This window comes from Pipra filicauda, unplaced genomic scaffold (assembly GCF_003945595.2).
Source record: "Pipra filicauda isolate LSUMZ 115617 unplaced genomic scaffold, ASM394559v2 scaffold398_size834171_pilon, whole genome shotgun sequence".
In the NCBI taxonomy this organism is placed as follows: Eukaryota; Metazoa; Chordata; class Aves; order Passeriformes; family Pipridae; genus Pipra; species Pipra filicauda.
The window spans coordinates 220,153-240,451 of record NW_024104529.1 but is presented as its reverse complement, the minus strand read 5'-3'; the positions used below and the strand labels follow the sequence as shown (position 1 = coordinate 240,451).

The 20,299-nt window shown below is 41.4% G+C and overlaps 1 long non-coding RNA gene across 1 annotated transcript in view; it reads left to right on the top strand.

Annotated features, from left to right (window-relative positions):
• Window positions 1-15,540, top strand: part of LOC113996321 — a 68,992-nt gene extending 53,452 nt beyond the window's left edge. Inside the window, exons 2-7 of the long non-coding RNA XR_005564967.1 lie at window positions 2,683-2,787; window positions 3,957-4,041; window positions 4,403-4,555; window positions 6,581-7,547; window positions 7,700-7,769; window positions 14,978-15,540. This is a non-coding gene — a long non-coding RNA (uncharacterized LOC113996321). The remainder of the gene's footprint in view (window positions 1-2,682; window positions 2,788-3,956; window positions 4,042-4,402; window positions 4,556-6,580; window positions 7,548-7,699; window positions 7,770-14,977) is intronic.
• The last annotated feature ends 4,759 nt before the right edge of the window (window positions 15,541-20,299 follow it).

Here is a 20,299-nt window from a genome sequence, read left to right as displayed (position 1 = left end):
TTTGTTCAACGACTTCAGCTGAGGAAGACTGGCACCTGCCTAAAGCTGCACCTGGCAACTTCGAAGTTTTCTTTTTCTTTTCTTGGGAGTGTGATTACGCTGTCTGGAGGATCTCCCATCTGGCTCTCTGCAGCTTTCAGCTGGCTCCGCGGGCCACGTCCTGCTCCAGTTGTATCTGTGCAAGGTTTGTTACTGTAATTTCATTGTGCTCACCTGCATGTCAGAGAGTTGGGTCTTAAAGGCCTCGTTTAACCATGACATTTAAGTGGGTTCTTTCTCCTGACTGTGAGGACTGACGTGTCTGTTGACTCCTGCAGTTCTTCATCTGGCAAATAGCCTTGTAAAATCAGAGGAGCAGCACCTGTGCTTAAACTAAGTGACCAAAACAGGGCCCCTACCATCAATACAGGTGCCTTTGCAGGACCACTAACCTAATGCTAGTAATCTTCATTCTGTTACTGGAAATACCACATTTTGTTCTGAATGTGCATAGCTGAAGAGATTTTGGGGTATAACTGTTCTTGGAATAGCATCCAGAAGAAGCGTCTTTAGACAAAAGTCCCTAGTCTCTGTCCTTGCATCCACCCTGCCAGCACCTTGAGTTTTTGGCAGGTGAAAATCCTCAGTGTGTTGCAGGATCTGAGTAATTGGCTATATGCTACTTTGACACAGAGCTATTGACCTCCCTTGGCTGTTTTCATGCTCCCTTTGCATTGTTTTGTGACTGTTAAAACCAAAGGTAAATGCTGGTGGTTTACAGTGCTGAGGCCCTGCTGCATGGGGACATCGGTGGGGAAGTTTGTCAGCGAGTTCTCAGAAAGGCTAAGGATGAGCCATCAGCTGTCTCTTCATTTAAGAAAAATTGTTCCAAGTTTGTTTTAGTTCCCCACTGCAGAGAATTAATTAGTTATAAAATTAAATACTTAAAACGGTTATTTTGTGGCTTATAAAATCTGAATAAAACCAAACAGGAATGATTCAATTGTTTATATAAAGGACTTCTTCCAGGAATATTTGATTGCTTAACTACAGTCCTCTCTAGTTCCTACAACTCTGCTTAAGGAAAATAGACTCCTAGAATAGTAGTTTTAAATCCTCTTCCCTGTCCCTTCCTTTTAATTTCTTTTTACTGTGTTGTTGTGCAGTCCCATGAATACAACACGGTAACAACATGTAACTGTCTTCTAAATACAGCTCTTCTGAGGAATGCCTTTTTCTCACAGTTAATATCTGGTTTTGTTGCTCCTTTGGCCCCTCCCTTTGGAGCTGTGAGGCTGTTCTGCCAGCTGTGGGTAAAACCAGTGTGTGTTTGTGTGTGAGCATGAGTGGGAATGCAGGGGGGGGTTGTCCTTTTAGGTACCGCTGTGTCAGTATAATGAGTGTTTTGTTATGGGTTAAATTGATAAAATAAATATCTCCTGTTTGATAACAAATACTGCGGTGGTTTTTAAACTTTATCTTGCAACTTAAGGCACTGTGTTTTGGTAATAAAAAAATTGTATTTCTAGTGATAGCATTTTAATTCACTTCAAAGTGCTGTGGATTCCAATTCCGTACTGTTAGGTTTTAATAAGATGACATGACTTTTCTCTTCAATGGCAATTACTCTGTTTTATTGTTCAGTATTGATTTACATTTTAAAACAAACTGAACACAAGAGTTTTGAACAAGAAAAAAATAGCAAGTAGACTGAAATATTTTTAATTATCTTTTTTAAGCAGGCAACTTTTTGGAAGGTTATATTCTGTAGTCTCCAAAATGTTTAAGTTCTTGTCATGTGAATTCATGTGAGAGAAGGATGACAGAGAACTCAAGTGCCTCATTCTATAGTGTGAAATGAAGTTTGTGGGTGGACTTTTCACAGGGCTGCATTATGCTTTGTCTCCATGTGACACGCTGGTTAAATGGACAGGACAAGCCTTTGTAGTTTTGCAATGTCCCATTGTTGTTTAGCACGTAAGAAGAAGGCAGGGCTGGTGCAGCTGTTCATAAGTGGTGATTGGAAAACCTTGTTCAGGGCAAGACAGAAAATGCTATATCATAATTCTGAGTCTGAGTTTTGAAGATGCTTCTGACAATGCGAAACACTCCCTTTCCTTAAAAACATGATTACCTCTAATCCTTGTTGTGTGATGCTACAGATGGAGTCAGTACTGAGCATCTATTAGCAATTCAGATACACACAGGGCTGAGGTTGAAGTTTTGATCTTTTATGCTCTCCAAGGATCTCTGAAGAGTATTTTTGGCCTGGGGGTTTTACACAGCCCTATTTTGTGAGAAATGCTGAGCTCCCATTTCTTTTCTTTCTGCTTTGCTGAGGGTGGGGTTCTGAAAGCCGCTGCCGAAAACTTCAGTTGTAGCCTGTCTTTTTGAAGTAGTTGCATTTTAAATACTTAGTGAGCTTCAAGTATTCTAATTTCCCCTGTAATAACAAGGACCTTCCTCTAACGGCAGACAGAGGAGACTCACTAACAACACTTTTCACGCTCACTCCTCAACTCATGTGGAATCTCATACCCCAGGGTACCAGACCTGTTCTTCACTGCTGACCTAGACACTAACCTTTTACTTTAGGAAGGAAGGGAAGGTTTGGCCTGAACTGAGAGTTGAGAATGTTTGCTAGAAGGCAAACATACACTGTTTGCAGTGTATGATCTAATAACTAGATGTCATCTGTTACAGCTGCCACCTTGCATCAGAGGCTCCTGGGAGGTTTTGCTGTTTGTAGAGTCCCAAACAGCTGGTGCCATGCAGGGAGAGCAAGCTGAAGGGTCAAGAGGATGTCAGGTATGTGCTCACCTGAGGGGTTTCAGATGTTGTGGAAAAGTCATATAAAAATGCTAGGATTCATCTGACACCGTCTCATATTCCTTGCCCAGGCTGTGGACTGGGAGAACACCACTTTGTGGCATTTCAGCCTTGACCTGGTGAAGTTGAGATCTGGCAGGTCTGTGCTGGTGATTTGGAAATTCAGATTTTCTGTACACTGAGACCTGTTTTCTGGATACTTGCAGGTTTTATCATGGTCACTGAAATTCAATACACGAGGACAGATCTATCCTTGCTCTTGGTTTAGGTGCTTGATTTAGGAAGCAGCTATCACGGAACAAGCTGAAAATACCAACTGGCATGTTGGTGAAGGCAATACGTCACACATGCATTTCTTCTGCTGGATGTGTACAAATATGAGACTCACGAGATGACACACTCAGTTCAGTGGCTGCCATATAAAAGATTAAAGCTTGGAGTTTGTTTGATTAATTCCAGTGTAGCAGAGCCCGTTGCTAGTATGTGACCAGAGGCACAGAGACAAAGGAGGGTCTTCAGAACGTGTTAACTGCAGGGGGGCGGGGGCGGCTTTCCCAAAGGTCACAGAACAGGGTCCATCCCGGCTCCGTGGGGAAGTGATCTCCCTGCAAGAGACAGCAAACGCTGCTTTTGCATACACCAGGCTCTTATTTGCTCATGATGTGACAGCACGAAAGACAATCAAAATTAGTTCATATATTAATTCTTCCCCCCCCCCTTTCTTGATGAGTCATTGTAATTACTGAAAACTAGCATGTTTTCCAACATTAACATATTGCATGGGCTATCAATATTCTAATGGACTCTTTCATATTCAGAATGTGGAAGAGGGTTGCTTGAAGATAATTTCCTGTATTTAATTAAGAGGCTTACATGTACATGGTACTTTTCAGAAACGTGAAATGGCTAATCTCAGAAAGGGTATTGTCAGGGTGCATAGTATGAAATTATATATTGCACCGTCTTCCCATATCGGTATTTTCCATTAATGAAAATCTTAAAAAGCAACAGAAAAAACCCCATATCATGAAATGATTATTCAATAATTTTACCAGTGAATGTTCTCACATCTGGGTATTTTGGGTTTCTTCTTACAATCAGAAAATACTGCCTACAAAAACTCTGTTGGTCCTTTTATATTTGCACAGGGTCACCTGGAATGATCTCAGCATTTCCACACGAGCAGTAGAGAGCTGCTATTTCTAGTGTCAGACTTGCTTTCTGGTCCAACAGGTATGGGAGTACATGCTGAGGTTCAATTACTGTGAATTGTATATTTATAATCTTTAAAGCACCTCTTTTCAGAAGCAAATTAAACTCCTTGGACAGGATTTGAAGTGTTATTGAGTTTCCTAAAATGCAGATAATCTCTAGCTGGGACTTTTAGAATATAAATTAGGACTCCTAGATACTTCTGAGAGTCCAGGCTGGTACGTATTTGCATCTTTAGGCCAAATGTGGCCTCACTTCTTGAGGGTGGGATTTAGGAAATGCTATCATTTGGAGATGTGTCTGAAAGCATGCAAATATTTTGCTGAATAAGACCAGACTTTAGAACTGTGTGTTTCAATGTTTTGTGTCATTTGGCTGACAGACCACACTTTGAATTCTGCGAGATGTGTGTGGCTGGCTGAATTTCAGTACTGCAGGCTTTGTGCAGAAAATGGTGGACTTCACTGCTGGCATCAGTGTAAGAAAGGAAGGTTTTCTTAGAAGCTTCCTGATGTGTTACCCGAAGTCCCTTAAGGTAACCACTTTGCTGGTGAGCCTGGGCTTGCAAGCAGCTTTAAACTCTCTGTTTTTATCATGTCCTAAACTCTCTGAGATAATCTCTCAGATTGGAATGTAAAGACCTATATAAATCTGTCTTTGTGGGCATCCTTCCTCCTTGCTGAAGAATAAAATAATCTCCTTAACATATTTAATAGAAAAATGAGTCCATCTTTGCTTTTCTTTCCACCTATTTCCTTCTCCGTGCTGAGAAAAAAAATTAACCTTTTGATGACCAAGGTACTGGGTATGTTCACAGCTTGTACATGTTGTGGTTTTGGAGTTCTTGGCATTGCCAAGGACAAAAGATTTAAGATTATGAGCAGCCTTAAGGCTCAGCTCCTGAGCAACAAGTTTCTCTGCAAAGCTGCTGTTGCAGTATCTTTAAACAAACTGAACTATTCTAACCTGATGTTGAGATTAGAGGTAAGGATTAAAATTCTCTGGTCACTCCCATTTTTATATAATTTGGCAATATTCAGGGCTGAATATATTGCAGTTGGAGCTTTGCAGCCAATGTTTCGTTGCAAATGTACTCATTGTTAGAAGACAACATAGATCTGGTTCAGAAGCACTTTGCATCCACTGAAATAACAATGTATTAGAATTAATTTTAGTGGTAAATCTTCAACACAAGAAGGTGGGCAGCTTGGTGGCTGAGACTTGTTCAGGAATGGTGCCTGCTTTTTGCATTTTTAGAAAACAAACAACAAAACCTGTGTAGAGTAGAATAAAAATCATAGTGGTAGAAAGATTCAACAGAAAGCCTGACATTCTTCTGGTGTTCAACAGCCCTCATAACAATGCACATTGTTCTACTGCAGCATGTCAGCCACCCAGGGGATTCAGATCAGCAGTGGAGAGATTCATGGTCCTGCAAGAAAATTTATAATGGTGACCAAAATGGAATGAAATCCAATTTCCCCCCTTTTTACATATTTTATCTTGAATTGTACCTTATGTGACAGGACTGCAATTAATATCTCTTGTAAAACAGAAGGCTCGTTAAATTGGCCTCATTATGGTTGCTGAGCTGGTGTGCTGCTGCTGAAAGGGATTCCCCCATTATCTGTGTTTGACACGTGCTCCTAATCAACTAGGCCAATTCTGCTCTATCAAAGGTCTGTCACACGAGAGGAGATAATATTTATTCTGGCTTGTACTATTAGCGTAAAAAATGTAGGTTGCGTTGGCAGACACATAACCCTCTGTCACAACTGGTCACACAGAGCATTTATCGAGGTGTTCCCTTTCTGCAAAGGTGACCCCAAATATAGCTCACTTCACCTTTCACTGCCGAGGACCCTGGTCGTTTTAGTTTTTTAAAACCTCTGCTTTAAGGGAATATTTATGAAATGAAACCTCACAGCAAGAAGTGTTAAGGTGCAAGATTAATGTCAATTCTGCAATTTCCTCCACAATTTATTGATGAAAAAAAATCCATCAGCCCTACATATCCAGCTTGCTTTGGAAGCTTGTTAGCAATAAATGTTCTCCTTTCTGAGAGATCTTAATATGTGTCACAATATAACCTCATTTGCTGAAAATTTTCTGAACACTTGGTTTTGTTTCATGATGATACTCAGTTTAGCTGGGACAGCAATTTCCACTGTTTAGAGAACTGTTCATAGAAAATGGATGAGGTTTAACATAGGTGATACTGTTTCAGTCCATAGGGTTTAGCTACAATAATACCCTAATGCAAGGCTTAAGAACATCACCTGTAAAAGGTTTGCACAGATATTTTCGAACTGTTGCAGTGTTAACTGCTCAAAAGAAACATTTGTAGCTGTAATGCAGCCTCATATGTTTGAGTGGGAAACCAACTGCCCCAAAACACAAGCCAAATGCTCTCTTATTTACATGTAAGAAATTTTGGATAACAAGCTAGATCCATACAAATGCTATATATCTATATATACACATATATATGTGTGTATAATCTATACAAATGCTACAGACATATTTTTAATTTTTCATCCTTTTCTTTATATGTATGCAGCATCTCTAACCAGAGGAGGATGCTTCCTTGTCTCCAGTACTACAAAGCAGTTTCTGATTTGAGGCAGAAGATGGGAACTGGGAGGAAGGGCAATTGACTGTGCTCATGCCAACTGTTGGGATGATGCTGCAACACCCTGGCCTGGCCTGATTGCTGGAAAAATGACAGAGAATTGAGGTGGAAGGGTGTTAACTATGCAAGTCCTTATTGGTTGTTTAAACTCTTCTGGTTTTTTTTACATCAGTACAATTTTTCTTGGATTACCAGGAAACTGAGAGAGCACCGACCTGCATTTTGCAACAGAGCCCTTGTTACAGCAGTGCTGAATATTGGCAGATACTTCAGACTCTGCAGCCAGGAGAAAACAAGCATCCTTCCTCCCCAGAAAGTGTGGGAGTGTGCCTGTTGCAGAAGTTGCTGTCACATCAAGGAGAAAGTTGGGATGTTGTAGGGGTGCTGAGCCTGAATGACCTGAGTGAAAGCAGATACTGTCCTGCACGTGCCTGGAAGAGGTTTTGCAGGAAGGTCCTTATGAGCACAGCTTAGTGCCAGAGCCCTTGGCCTCCCCTTTCCTTTTGTCTTGGGGCTGATGGCTGAAATGCCGCTTGTCCAGGAATCGGATGATTTCCCAGTCACTATTCTGTTCCTGGAAAAGCTTTTTCTGCTAATGAGGGCCTTATGTTTATGATTTGCTTTGCTATGCAGAAAAGCTTCTACTGGGACTGTAATGCAGAAGACAACATTTGTCTCCTTCTCCAAGAGATGATCTGAGTCAGTGAGTTGATGCCAAGAGACTGGGCCTTTTATTTGCTGTTGGGAAGGGAACTCTCCTTTTTTTTTTCTTTCTTCCCTTTCCAAAGCAAAAAGCTCTGTAGTGTTTCTCTGGTCCCACACAGAATGACGAAGAAATAGCTGTATTTTACAAATGAAGAGACAGAACACCACACTAGGAAGACTTTGTTTTTAGGTACAGCGTACAGAATGTTGAAATATTTAAAATCAGTCAACCACAACTTGGAAATTATTAATACATTTTTCAGTCAAACCACCCAAAACAGATGAAGCTTAAAGCAAAATGAGGTTTCTGATCATGTAGATAATAATCTTTCCTTTTTGCAGACTCATCTTCCATGAGCTCCTAGTATTGTGTGTACTTCCAGCACCATGTAGTTGATGCATAATTAATGAGGTTAGCATAATGCCACATTTGTTTATTAGATGAAATATCCTTAAAGTCAGCGTTGGAAAGCAGAAAGCATGGAGCTAGATTTTTGATGAATAATTTGTTGTGAAGCTGATGCTTTTGCAGATGTAGATCATCAGTTAAATAAACATGACTGCAGACAACAGATTGGTCCTGATGGGGAAGTCTGTGCTCCCTGAACCTTTACCAGTCCCACTTGCAGGAAGTCCCTGCAGGCGCTGTGGTTCTGCTGCCCTGTCCATGCAATGAGCTGCCTGTCAGCTGCACCATGGCAGTCTGGGGTGGCAGAAAGTCCCCAGGCATTGCTGTGCTGGGAGCAGTCAAGGCCTGCACCTTAGCTCGGGGTGTTAACTGCTCCTGGCTCCAGCAGGGCTTGGAGCCAGACCTCTCTTTAGTTATTGACAGTTCTCAGAGAAGAGGACAGCTATGTGAGCTGCAGTTTGCATGGGTTATCTCCTTGTGCTTTCCAATTTTCATTCATTTTTGTTGCACAATGCCTTATGCACTTTGCAAGATGTGGCAGGAAGGATGCAGAAACACGTGTCCGTGTTTCCTGCAGTAAGTCCATCTTTCCCACTGTAATGGACTGAGGTCTCAAAGGGAAAGTCCAAGAGTTGATAATGGCAGGGAAAAACTCAGTTAACAGGACTGAGTGGGAAAACATTGAGAAAGTTGCAATTCCAGGCATGGTCTGATGCAAGAGGTTGATGTTCTGTAGCAATTTTTGAACATAATTAGCAAACAACCGTGGCCAAATTCTTTCCTCTGAGTCTTCCTAATTTGGAGGAAAAAATGGAAAGAAAAATCTTGCACATGCAGAACTCAGAAACGTGCATTATTTCAAAACAGTGGGCTAAAAATACAGTTTGAAGTGTTTAGAGCAAAGATAACCCTTTAAAAAGTCTTTCATTTAGAGATCTGGCAAACTGGAGAAACAGAAGTGAAGATCTCTGCTTGCACTGAGAGCTGATTCCTCAAGGTCAGTGACACTGGAGTCAGTTTTAGCTGATTGTGGAGGACTTAAAATTTTTTAGTAATTGCACAGAGACATCTCAATATATTGTCCAAAGAATTTAATGAAACCAAACTTAAGTTGTTTATTTGAAAATTCTGAGGCAAAGTATTTATGTTGTGAATGTTAGACTGTAGGAGTCAGGCTGGCATTTTGCCAGAAAATGTGATTTTTTTGGGAATTTTGTGGAAATTTTAAGAGAATATAAATAGAAGCTGTCTAGCAAAAGGTATGAAATCCAATGTTTCTGTATACTGTAATATAGTTAATTAAGAAAAACTAGAGTTGTGAACAATTGAACAATGCAGGGAGCAGAAGAGGAACTCCTGTTCATCCTTTAATCCTCTGTAATTCCCTTCTGATCAACCTAAGTATTACAATGACTGATTTCTAACTGCATCCAACCAAAAATAAAATTGTTTCTTTTTACCCTTTAAATTTTAAACCTGGCATAGATTTTTGGAGAGGAATGTCTTTATGGAAATTGGCTGTGCCAATGGACTTGGAGTTTTCAAAGGAAAGAATTTAAAGAAGTTAGACTCCAATTCAGCACCTTATCTAAATATTCCCCATAGGTAGCTATGTACTCAGCTGACTAGCTGCTAAATAGCCCTCCTGGAACCATTATCCTTACACTTTACTATCACAAAGGCCTTCTGTTTTAATTCCTTATATGTAAGGAAAACCAGAATGGGTTCCAGTGTGAATAGGACAAGAAAATGGGATGCACATGTGTGAGAAGTTTAACATATGTGTAAGTGCTCAAAGTACTGCAGCCTGTACTAATAAAAATTACAGATTTTTATTACAATTTTCAATTACTTTTTCACTCAAAATAGTTATTGAATGGCTTTCTATTTTTATTTAGAAATATATTTTATTTTAGAGTTTATACAGTATTTCAGGCTGCACAAAACATACAGTTCTTACTTGCACAGCAAATAGAACAAGTCATTATGCTGGAAAACTGCTGTGTCTGCCTGAGTCTTCTCCCAGTTTCTCTCAGTTATTACAGACATCTTGAAACACCTTCCTTTTATACACTTATGCCTACCTTGCATCCATATTTTCTATCCTCCAGATCATACCATATTAAAACAGTGTGAAAGTGAAAAGTGATCGTGGCAATGAATCAAAGTTATTTCAGGAGTAACCTGATTTTTACTTTTCTATTAGAAAGTAGTATTTTTATAATAAACTAATTTTTTTTGGCGGTCATTACTCATCAAAAAGGATTTTTCGTATCTCCAAAGGGGTGGCTCAGTGTTTTTTTATTGCCTCTAAGCCTAAACTTCAGCAAGTGTGTGATCAAGTATACTGGAAAAATCCTTTGTCCATTGCTAAACCTTATGAAATTGTAGATCAAAAGAATTTTCCTATCTTGCAAGGACTGTGGTACTATTCATGGGCTAAAAATGACTGTCAGAGTAATAAAACAACTACTGTTGTCAGGGAAAGATTAAAAGCAGCAGCTGGATTGTACACAGTCAACTTGAAAATCTTTCTCTAGGAAGGTAGACGCTTTAGAAAATGATCTGGCTTTTCAGTTGATTTGCCATGATTGGCAGCCCCATAAAATGGCTACTGACACAGGAACTTACAAAAGAAAGAAGCCTTTTTTTCCCTGTAAAAGTCCATATTCTGCTGCTTGCCTTCTCCCAAATTGGACTCTGCACTTGGAAGTGAGATGTAATGCAAGTGTCATGGCGATGATGGGTGCCAGCCTTTTCCTCTGTTTTATCCAATTTACCTATCCTTGTTTTTTCTGAAGTCATTCCTGCTGTCAGCTTTCTGCAGCTTGTGTTTTAACCTATGCTCATTTTACCATTTTAGTTGTGTTCCTTGAGTTCATCTGTACGTTTTGCAATTCTCCTTGAATTCAGGATATTGCCACATCAGTTTCCATGTAATTTTTCCAAGATGATAATCAGATGGAACAGTACCAAATACATCTAACCTCCATTCAGGTTCTACCTTTATCCCAGTATAAAGGAGTGAATATTTTTAATTGTCTCCATACTTATAGACATCCTATTCCTCAAATTAGCATGTGTGCAATGTTTGAAACTTTATTTATGCAAGGTCAGCGTAATAATTTCTTTAATTAATTCCTTCCATTCCATTTAATTATCTTTCTTATTTATAGTCATCCAGACTTTCTTGTTCTACTGAATGAAGCAGAGTATCTTTCTCTCTGTATGACAAGATTTGGCCATCTGCCTTCCATTTGTTGGTGATTTTTCCTAGACTGTATTTCTCTTTGGGGTTTTCTTTCCTGATACCTTTTTGATTTATATTTATTTATTAACATCTTGCCTCAAATATTTCTCACTACCTAACTTGCTAATTTGGAGAGTAGTTTATCTTTCTTTTATCCTGACAGCACCACTGGAAGTTAACTCTATGATTTGCCAGCCCTTTTCTCCCTGGCTTTTGATTCCAGCCCTCCTTGTACTGTAACTTTGGGCTCCACGTTCCACTATGGGCACCGCTGCACCTCCCCTCATGTCTGCTTGGCCAGATTATCAAATATAAGACCTGTTTGTCTGTGCTGTTTTCCCTTAGGGTTATGTGCAATGGAATTGTGAGTAAACAACTTTGTTCCACTATATCTCATTTTCTGGGCACTGGTCTTAAACCCACGTATATGCTTGGCTTTGCGGGTCTAAAAATGCATGTGGGTTGCCTAATTTGTCCCATCTCAGATTCAGTGGTGGTGCATTGTCTTCTTGCCCATTCAGATGCTGGGCTTGGGACACACTGCCCACAGCTCTAGGTAATATCAGCAGTGTTCCTCCTTTCTGTGCTGATCATGGAAAACTTCCACCAGGAGCCAAAACCCACTGTCCCTTCTGATCTCTCTTCAGTGCCCTGCTTGAGAAACACAAGCTCCTACTGTAGGTGATGGCTGAACCGATCCAGAAAGAATGGTGTTCAGGAGAGCTGCTGAGCAGAAGTGCTGGATGCAGCCACTGGCACATGGGCAGGCACTGTGGTCCACCCCCTGGGCACTTACCCTGCCTAAAACTCCTTTACCCAAACCCTTAAGTGGAAGGGTCTGAATGCCTTTAGCTTCTTCTTGGGCTCAGGCTCTAACAGCAGCACCAAACCTCACTCTCGCTGACCGGGGACCTTGGGAAAGAAAAGAACAATGTCTGACGTTTTTCTCAGATCTTTCTGAAGGAGAAATACAGATAAAAGCAAAGCTCTTTGTGACTTATTTTTTTTCACTATCTACTTGAAAGGCAGTGGGTCAGAATTAAGGCATTTTTGCTGCGGAGGAAATGTGTGGGATGTTGGCTGCAAGCCAGTAGCCACTAACATCCCTGCTGCACTAGGAATACTTGAATGAAGTGGGCGTCAACCTCGGGAGAGCGGGCAGCACTACCTACATCAGAGGAAAACCTCCTCATTGAGATTCAAGGAGTAAATATATTGAATGGAGATAAACCGGTCTGGTAGATTTTTCTGTGGGGGGACACTGAAAATTCAAGAATCATCATCCAGTCTGGAAGATCATCCTCTAAGCTCCTGTGCCTGTCAGGTCCCATTCATTCTACTGGAGAAGAGATCCATACAGTTCCTGGCTTTTCTGACAGTTTTAAAGTTTCATCTTCCAGTTCTGTTTTCTCAACACAAAGAATGATGAAATAACATCCGGAGCTTTCAGGCAATAGTCCATGCTACAGTCAGTCTTCTAGGTTTTTTTTTCCAAAACCAGAATGAAGATCTGAAGTGTGTCAAATGTTTCTTTAAAATATAATTTAGCCAAACACTCATCCTGCTTATGTCCAGCTGCATATCCCCTGGGAAAAATAGAAGTGATTTCTAGAGTTTCTTTGTATCACTAAATTATGAATCTGAAAGATCAAACAGAATACTCCGTGTTGTCTTTCTCGTTGTTATCTGCCCTTTCACTGAGTTAGTCACCAGTTCTATCCAGTCTAAATATAAGCACATTTTTCTTGAATCAAGTCCATCATCCCATCTTATCTGTGACATCATTGAATTATTAGAAACTAGTACATTTTTTTTTTTTTTTTAAAGAGGGGAAATGGCAATGATGGAAAAACGGAAAGGAAATGTTTTGGCTAAGTGTTGGCACTGGACAAAAGAGGCCATATCAAGGCAGAATGGCTAGAATAGAGCATCACAAGTACTTTAAAATACTCTTGTCCTTGCAGGGAAAATAAAGAGATCCTGGACAAGTGACAAAATTACTTCAGTGTAAATCTAAATGTTTATATGGTAGTGATGATTTAGATTATGGGTAGTTGTACATGTTGGCTCAAACATGTCTGGTCTAACAACACTGAGGTTACAGAAAGATGGGGGATCCAAAATGACAGCTGGCTAACATGGAAGGAAAAAAAAAAGTGAATTTGAGTAGGATTTGGGAAAAACTAGACCTGTGAACTGGAGCAGGTCTACCAAAGCAAGGTAATTATTTGCTTTGGTTTTATAATGGATAATAGCTTTGTGTTGACAATTTGCCTTTCAAATTCTGTTTTTGGGAATGACCTGTAACAATGTGTTTGTGGACAATTGGTTTGCAGTGTCCTACCCCCTGGACAGCTTTAGTGCCTTGGGGCTGCACAGTTCCCGTGGCTGGGAAACCAAAAATCACCAACCGACCGACAGAGCAGGTCTGGGGTGGTTGATGGGTAGTGTCTGATATGAATCAAGCATGAAAGATCAGGGAGACAAATGTACTTGCTGGAGCAAAACTAATTGTTGGTCTTCTAGTGAGTTGGAAAAGTGAACTAGGGCTGTAGCTTGAAAAAAAGGTGTGAGGCTGAAGGACTGTGCAGCCAGGAAAGGCCACTGACTGATGGGTGTGATGGAAGTTCCAGCTGCCAGCATAAATGTGGACATCTGTGAGAAGAGACAGAACAGAACCAGGAGTCCAAGTCTGAGATTAGGGGAAGGACCTGGGAGAAAGCTTAATGGCAGCAACACGGAAAAGAGAGATGGAGTGATGGAGGTTTGGACGCAATATTGGGAGATACTCAGACACTTCAGCAAGAAAAACGGCCTGAGGGGTAATATACTCAGGAAAATGGAAGAAGACAATGTAACTGTAATGTCTTCTGCTGTGAAGGACCTTTCTTTTTCTGACATCTCTGGGTAGTAAGCAGCAAATTAGCAAATCCTCAAAATGGATTTGGAAAGTAACCGCACTATCTGGTCTGAGAGAAAAGTTTAAAACGTAGGTTTTTAAGGAAAAGAAAAATGTGCCAGAGGGCTGAGAGTTCTTAAGACCAAGTTATAAACCTTTGAAAATAGGATTTTATAATGGAAATGCAGAGATCATTAACTATTGTAAGCACCTCTAAGAATGACACCTCTATAGTAAATTACATTCAAATTAATATAAAACTGTAAAGATTCCCTGACAGCTTTGATTATGTAAGTTGATTTTAGTAGTTAAATGTTGACTTTCTATAATGCATTCTCCAAATATTATACTGAATGCTGCATCATATATAACAATTACCATGTCACAGTGCTATTTTGTGTAAATTAAATTATTGACAGCAATATAATTTTGTATTCACTTTATTATTTTGATCCATTTTTCTGTCAAAATATACAATGACTCTTCACTAGATTTAGAAACCAGAAAAACTCTTTAGCTGGTGAAGTATTATTCTCCATACATTATTTTTCCTTAGCCTGTAATGAGTTTGGGGGAGAGAGGGGGAAGCAACATTTCATTCCTCCTCTGACATTATGTGTGTTTTTAGACACATTGTCAACTTTAAATTGTGTTTCAGTAAGTGTGCTTATCAGAAAGCCTGCAAAGTCCATAACATGCCTGGTCAGTTGTCCAGGCATGTGGCAGAGATGGTGTTTTTAGTGTGCTCCAGCACAAGTGCTGTCCTGAACCACAGGATAGGGTTTTTGATATGGTTATGATTATTCCGCATAGCTTTAAAGAGGGTCCGTTGTATATCACAGGGTCAATACTTCCTGTTCTTTGATATCTCTTAAGGATTGAAGTGAAAAACATCATCTGTGTGGCACAGCTCCTTCTTCACACCTCTTCCCACTTGTGGGATATGGCAACAGTGATTCTCCATCCTTGGATGCCTGGAAAGTACTTTCGGGTTGTGGTTGTAACTGCAGATTAATACTTGTAAATGTAGCACTTAAAGTTATCTCATTTACCCTTCTCCAGATGCACAGCCTGTCAGCTCCTTGTGGCCTGCTCAACACTGCAGTGCAGAAACTGGGACACAAGTTATGTCTTCCTACTGTATCTCGGCCTTCTCCAGGCAGGTACCCTGACCTCCAGTGTGGAGACGGTCCAGCTGGCTCAATTCACGTAAAGCCCAGTGAGAAAGACACAAGGAGGCCCCAGAATAACTCTGAAACATGTTTTTGGGTGCCATCCTACAAGGTGAAAGAAATGGGCTGAGCTGCTTTTAGGAAGAAAAGAGGGATGAATCCAGCACATCACACACCATGGGCAAGGACTCGAACTATGGGTATGAAAATTCCCTTCATTCTGAATGGTGGCAGAAAGGCCCAGAAAATGCTGATCTTCTCAGCTGGTCCAGTCCAGGGAGGTTGAGGAAAGCCGACTTTGTGGCTTTCCTAGCAGGGTTTAGTTCCAGCTTTGGTGCAGCCAAGCCTCAGTCACATCTGCATCTGCTCGGTAATAGAAAGCAAAGGCACACTGGCACTCCTGAGCCTGGGAAGCAGTTTCTGGTCCCTGGGCCAGTAAGTGCAGACTTGTTTGTGGACATACAGCTGTGGGCTAGTTACCTCTTCAGCAAACCGGCCCAGGTCTGTATCCTTAGTGCCCTGTGAGCCTTAAACTAAAGATTTTTGCGTAGTGAGAGTGGGACAGGGGATGAGAGGTAACTGGAGGGCACTCTGAGTTCACCATAGATTTAGCAGTGCTCTCTAAATATGTCAAAGTTCATTTGTCTGTTGTCCTGAGTTTGGGAACACATAAATAAAATATATGTGCTTTCTATGGCAGCACAAAACTCATCCGATACTAATGAAATGTGCTTAGCCATTGCACATGTGCTTAATTCAGTATGAAATGTTATTGTATTGTTATTATATTGTTATTGGTATATTGTCAGTTTTAAGGGACAGAAGCCCAGAGACACTTGGCAAGCCCTGATGGGCATTACTGGTAGTACTGAAATGTCACTTCTTAGCCTGGGTCATTCATTTTTCCCTTTGCTTAGACTCTGTTATTGATATACACTGCATGTTTAAGATCTGCATTGTGGTGGCAGTAGTAGCAGTGTGAACATGGAAAAGAATCTGTTTGCTTGAAGACTGATGTCTTTTTCTCTTACATGGTCTGATAGAAAAGCATTACAGCTCTATCTGCCTTGCCCTCCTAATATATTGGTATTGGCTTTTATTCTGTTGGCAAACTGAGCTTATTCACAATTGTTGCAGACACAGCTGTGGAAGCACCATGTCAGCATGACCATTTCTGTTAGCTGGTTTATAAAATGCCAGGAAGCCATTGATGGATGGAAGAATCACTTCCTTCTAGTTTCTTGTCAAACATTTAGTAGCCACTTGTAAGGAAAGCTCTTGTCCCTGCATCTTTCTGCATGTATTTTCATGTATCTTCCCCTGTAGGAAGCAGTTTCACACACAAACACGTTTCAGCCGTACAGTTTTAATAGAACCAGCTTCACTTGAGAGTAGACAAATAGACTTGGGTCTTCTTCTGGCACAGGCACAAAGCATTAAGATGTGATGCTGAGTTTCTCATTTGGCCTCATTTCTTGTTTGATTTGCCAGTGTGGGAGTTAATGGTATAAACACAGAAATATGGGGCATAGGGAGCAATACGTTCTGTGCTGTCCTGTTCAGGTAGCTCTGTTTCTTGCTGGCTTTGATAATATGTTGCTTAGAGTAGTTTAAATGGCAGGGGGGATGAGGAACAGGTGGTGATGAGAGAGAATTAATGTAAGAGGACATGGAGAAATCATATTGCTCCATAGCAAGTTGCTCCTCCCAGCATATTTCTGTGCTAGCCCATATAAGTGGGACTCTATAACAGTATCCTGTGACTACACCAGAAGATGCAATGGCGTTGAGTTCAGGTATTAAACAAATATATATCCTGGTTCATCTAATTTTGGGATCTGAAATTTTAAGTTGCAGTCATTCCCCTTGATGTATGAGTGCCCAGACACTGTGGTGATAAGCTAGGCCTTGTTAGCACCTCAGGTTACTAACCCGAGAGAGGAACTTGGCACAAAAGGAGGATTTAAAGCTAAAACAGAGCAAACAAGAACTGATAACTGGTAAAGTCATCCTGAGAGTTGGGAAAGATGAACCTGCTGGGCAGGTATTCCCTAATGATGTTGTTTTGACTTTACTAGCCTGCCTCCTTCTCAATGTATCTTATATTTGCTCAAAGAAAATCATACTGCTCTTCCCAGTTATTTCAAAGTAAAGTCACAAGAATAGCTTGTTCCCACTCTATTCCAAATATAGCTCTTGGCAGCAATTGCTGAGATAAGGGGGAACTACCAAGGAAGAGGAAAGATGGGAGGGGGAAGAGAGAAAAGAGAGCTGAAAAGGTTGGACAATAGAGAGAGAGATACATGAATGAGAGAGGAGGTGAAAGAACAAGGCCAATGCAGTGCAGCAGAGAAATATAAATCAAAGATAGAAACAAACTCCTGCAAAACAGGTGGCAGCAGCCCAAATATAGGATGAAAAGGACCATGCCCACCCCCAGGAGAAGCTGGAGTTTTAGCCTCGCAAATAACCAAACTGTAAAAAAATCACATCAAATTTTGACTTCCACTCAGATTGTAGGGGTTATAGCATCAGAAAACTTATGCTAACTTACACCACTTGAAGATCTGGCCCTAAAAATTTTAAAGCAAAACATCTTGCTTATTTTAATCTCTTGTGGCTTTTTTTTTTTTTTTTAAATTCTCTGCTCCAGTAACATTTGCTGTCAGCTCCTGACAGAAAGCCATCCATTGGTTAACTTTGCTGAAAATGAACCTGAATACCCTTGTCCTCAGGAATTTACAGTCAGGATGGTGAGACTGGAGCATGTAGACATGCCCTCAGGAGCAGAAAGTAAATGCTGATAAAAAAGTAAGGAAAAGCCAGAACCAAACTCAGACTGACTTACCCAGAGCAAAGAGCTGAGGGGTTCCAAGGCTCAAGGCAGACTAGTTTAAGACCAAAGCACAGAGAAATGAGACATAAATGGAAACAGGTTTTGAGAAGTGGCACACAGACAGGGCAAAGGCAAATGAGTGCCTGGAAATCTAGGAATCCTGTGAGTGGCTCCAGCTTCCCTGGAGGGGTGGGAAGTTTCTGAGAAACACCCCACAGAGGTCTTCTGTATCTCTTCTCAGAAGATTGCTTGGAAAATGGTGCCAGAGTTTCCCTGCTGGTCTGCTGGAAAGAGGTGCCATACCTGACCTTATTCCTCAGCTGAGGATTAAAAGCTGTGCTCGGTTCTGAAGGCACTGTTTCCTACAAACTGAGTGTGTCCAGAAAGCCTTCTGGCAAGCTTTCTCTGCACTCGAACACTAGGTAATGGGACCAACAGGAGAACTGAAAATGTGACTCTTGCTATACTTCTTTTATTTCAGCCCTTCAAGGAAGAAGGCCACTCGCATCATTAAGAGATGTGCTCAATTAATCTCTCTCTGGACTAAAGGCCCAGCCATGGGACAAGGCAGTATTTACAAAAAGCACAGGAGACACATTAAAGCAGGAAATACAAGGGTAAGTGAAACTAGTTTTGGAAGAAAGGACTGGAAACTAAAGCTTAGTAGGCAGACAATCACTATTCAGAAACAAAATCGTCGTTGAGAGTCTTGTCTCATGAATGATATGTGTATCCCAGTTATTTTCACAGTTGTGAGAAGCAACTTTTTTTTCTTTTCTTTTTTTTCTTTGTTCCCCTGGCAAGCAGCATGCAGAGCTGATATTTTAGCCTTCCAGCAGGGATGCCCCTCTGTGGGTTGCTCCCAGCACCTCTCTGCAGTATGTGATCCCCGTCTCGATACCTTTGGGGCTGCAGAGTCACAGCCTGTGGCTGGGATCTCTGACTCCACAGGGCTATATTTTCTCTATAGGTAGCACAACTGTGATGAAAACCTTTAGGGGTGCTGTTACACGGTGAAACACTTCCAGGGATGGGGCAGCTGCAGCTTCTTCGGGCAACCGGTGCTGGGACCTCACCCCCTCACAATAAAGAATTTCATCTTAAAATCTAATCTAAACTTGTTCGCTTTCAGTTTAAAGCCCTAAAACATTTTTTTTTCCCTGATACCATATTTCAAAGTATAATCTAAAGCAGAAAAGGTGTCACTTGGTCTGTTCAGCTGGAGGAGACTAAGGGGAGACCTTGTTGCAGTCTACAACTTCCTCGTGAGGGGAAGAGGAGAAGGGTTAGATGCTGATCTCTGTGGTGACCAGTGACAGGACCCGAGGGAATGCTCTGAAGTTGTGTCAGAGGAAGTTTAGGTTGGATATTAGAAAAAGGTTCATCCCCCAGAGGGTGGTTGGGCACTGGAACGGGCTCCCCAGGGCAGTGGTCATAGCACCAAGGCTGACAGAGTTCAAGAAGCATTTGGATGACACTCTGGGGCACATGGTGTGACTCCTGGGGATGGTCCTGTGCAGGGCTGAGGGTCGAACTCGATGATCCTTGTGAGTCCCTTCCGACGCAGCATATTCTGTGATTCCGTGAAACACCAGCAGCGCTCAGCCCAACGCATCGCTTTTTGCTCAGCTGCCGAGTCCTTGCTGGCTCCCGGCAGCGCCTTCCCCCAGGAGAGGGCAGTGGAGCCCGCACACGCTCCCCGCTCCCCTCCCGCCGCCGGCTGGGAGCACCCGCTCCCTCGGGTGTTCCCTGAGGAACGAACGGGGTGAGTGGAAGTAGGACTACGGATTTAATACGTGTGCTAGAAACCGTGTACGGGAACATCCAGGAAATGTTCTGCGTGTTTAATAACGAGAATAAGTTTTGAGCAAACGAGTTTGTTGTTGCTTTTATTTGACTGGAAGTTTGCTCTGCCACACACACTTGTCCACAGCCACACAAACTTAAACTAGTAGCTTGCTGATTCCACATGAGTTTGTTTAATTCCTATAGCCCGAATTAAAAAATGTTATTGACATTTAAATAGCCCTTCAGGATGCTGCTATAGCTCTCCTGAGCCAAATACTCACAATAAAGTCATTTACTTATTTCAAATTTACAGGCATTCATCCTAAGACAACAAGCTTGCTTGGCTGGAAACCACAGCGTGGTTTCAAGGCACTGTAATTAAGGGCAGACTGGGATGCCTTCTCCTCTGCTCCTTAACCATCCTATTTCCTCGGCATGCCAGCAGTCAGGCAGCTGTTTTCTGTACCTTCATGTTTACAGCAGGTTTCCCTGGCTGAATTCCAGGTTTTGGTGACTGGCCAGTACAGGCTGTGAGCCTGTATCAGTCCTGTGAGGGGCTGGCAGGGTAGACTGAAGGGAAGTGGCTTT